The sequence below is a fragment of the Asparagus officinalis genome, chromosome 3 (genome assembly GCF_001876935.1).
Source record: "Asparagus officinalis chromosome 3, Aspof.V1, whole genome shotgun sequence".
Taxonomy (NCBI): domain Eukaryota; kingdom Viridiplantae; phylum Streptophyta; class Magnoliopsida; order Asparagales; family Asparagaceae; genus Asparagus; species Asparagus officinalis.
In genome coordinates this window covers 50,421,511-50,424,321 of record NC_033796.1, presented here as the reverse complement: position 1 = coordinate 50,424,321, position 2,811 = coordinate 50,421,511, and positions in this window count along the sequence as shown.

The window sequence follows — 2,811 nt, the reverse complement described above, 5'->3', positions numbered from 1 at the left end:
CCACGCGCACGAGCCCAGTCGCATTGTCTCTCTCGCTCGCACGTACCCGCTCACTTGCTCGCACGCTTGCTTATATACCAACACAAGTGTATAATGCTAACACATTTATTATACCATATATAACATGTGTGTTAATTTGAACCAACTAAAATGCATTCAATTAGCCAAAGTGGGACTAAAATTCACATACTACATATTAAGCATATTTTAATTTTCATCTATGAAATCCAATCATTAAATGATATATTTCCATAAAAACCCTCTAAGATTTATTTATTTTAACAATCCCCCACAATTGCATAGCTGATAGTAATTAAGATTATTGTAGGTAGTAAAAAGTACCTAAGAGTTCAAATAGGTTCTACATGAACCAGGGTGACTGAATTCCTGCTTGGCAAGTCAGACTCTACCAGTCGACCCATCCGACTCCAAAGACTCGAGACCCCCTCATCGACTCGAAGGGCGGTCTTAGTCAGCACTTCGAAGACCTCGTCGACTCGAAGGATGACTCGAAACCCCCTATGCCGACTCGACCTCACCTCGAAGACTTCGAGACGAGACCCTGAGCCGAGACCCCTCTATCGACTTGAAGGGCGGCCTTTGTCGACTAAACGTCCGAGACCTAGAGACCCCGAGACGAGACCCCTTTGTCGACTCGAAGGGCGACCTTAGTCGACTCGAGGTCGAGCCGAGACCCCTCTATCGACTCGAAGGGCGGCCTTTGTGGACTTGACATCCGAGACCCCTTTGTCGACTCGAAGGGAGACCTTTGTCGACTCGATGTCCGAGACCCAGAGACCCCAACCCGAGACCCCTTTGTCAACTCGAAGGGCAGCCTTTGTCGACTCAATGTTTGAGACCCCTTTGTCGACTCGAAGGGTGACCTTTGTTGACTTGACGTCCGAGACCCAGAGACCCCGAGCCGAGACCGTTTAGTCGACTCGAAGGACGGGCTTAGTTGACTCCCCTTCCTAGAGTTGACTCGCTAAGAGCCCCTTCACTTCGAAGACCAAATGGCCGAAACCCCTTCATCGACTCGAAGGGCTGTGTCAGTCTCCCCTTCGTGTTGACTCGAAGGGTGGTGTCAGTCTCCCCTTCGTGTCGACTCAAAGGACAGTATCAATCTCCCTCTAGAAGTCACCCGCTAAGATGACTCGCCAGCAGGTTGAACCCGCCCAGCTCACCAGCATGAGTTGGGGCCCACTTGAGTCGTCCGATTCACCCGCACAAGTCAAGATTGCCAAACCCCGCCTGTTTTGGCCGACTCGCCAGATTGCCAAACCTCGCCTGTTTGGCCGACTCGCCAACACAAGTCTAACAGTTTGTTTGTAGGATTTGAGCTCGCCCGCTTGAGCTAAAAGCTCACCTGTATGCTTGAGATCGCCTAAAGACCAAGCTCGCCTGGTAGCTAGAAACCCGCCAGCACTGTAAATAGCCCACTTGGAGTATGAGAACAGTCACATCAATGACCATATCCCACATTTCAAGGAGGAGAGCATGGTGTTCCTCACCCAAGCATGACCATATCCCACAAATCAAGGAATTGGCCAGCCATTAACGGCTATGAGAAGGGGGCGGCTAACAGGACCCTCTAGGTGGTTACATCCCAGAGCTAGGGTGGGTATTAGGTCCCCTATGTAGTCACATCCTATAGCTAGGAGGCATAGTGCTCCTCACCCCTACTAGTGGTCAAATCCCACAAATCAAGGGATGGCTCATGCCATTCCTTGCCTATTTAAAGCTACTTTCAGCCAATGTGAAAGGAACTTGGCAGATCGTTAAAAGGGTTGGGTATTTTCATTCAGGAGGCTTGGCATTCTTCATACTCAAGGCTCTTCAACCAGAGACCTGTTTTGGCTCACTTTCTTGGTAGAACATTCATGGCTGCAAGTTTAGATTGTTATGATAGACTCGATCTGAACTCTCAGATTTGAGGCTCATTGGCTCTTTGTAAACTCTTGCACTCACAACCCTCTCTAAGCTTCTAGCTTTGATATTTCTCAAGCTCGGATAGTCAAACTCAGCCACACTGAAGCTTCTACTGCATACTGAAGCTCAACCTCAAATTCGATCAAATCGTTCAAGAGAAGCAAACTCGGCTCGAGCTCTGAGGGAGACATCCTACCACTGTCGACAAACTCATGTTAAACAAGGAGGGTCATTCCCTTCTCCTCTGTTGTAAAACATTGATTATTAGTTTATAATAAGCCAATCTTATAAATACAAACGACCCCTTATCGGGAAGTAAATTTTTACACCCAACAAAAGATAGCGACCATAGTGGAGCAACCATTCACTCAGACGAATTGGTGGTGCCGCAGTTCGACGAAGTTGCGGAAGGGACAACTGTCGAGTCCCTTAAGATTTAGTTCGACCAACCCAAGTATAAAGAATACTTGTCTTCTTCCTCGTTCTGGTAACCGTGCATCATGCAAATGCTACAGAGTTGCGCGTGCGGCCCGGCCCTAAGCAACCGAGGTGGCCGCGACAGAGAGTCGATAGCCGACCGAGCAAGCAGCAAAGGTCGGTCGACAACCTCGCTTTTGCCGTCGACATAAGTCATCCCCTCTCCAGAAGAGCCCAACAGCGACGACGCCAAGCTCTCGCCCATCAGGAAGACCAAGCCTTCACTTCCCATGACGGCCTGAATTACTATTCAGGCCTAAGGCAAGCCAGACAGGAACGTAAAGTTCTCAATTTTGGTGGTCGAGTCGATCAGGCGAGCCCACCTACTCAGGCGGATTCCTCTGCATTGGCAAGATTCCTAAAACTGGCAAACTTGGCGTTCCATGCGAGCCTAAAATTTTAGGC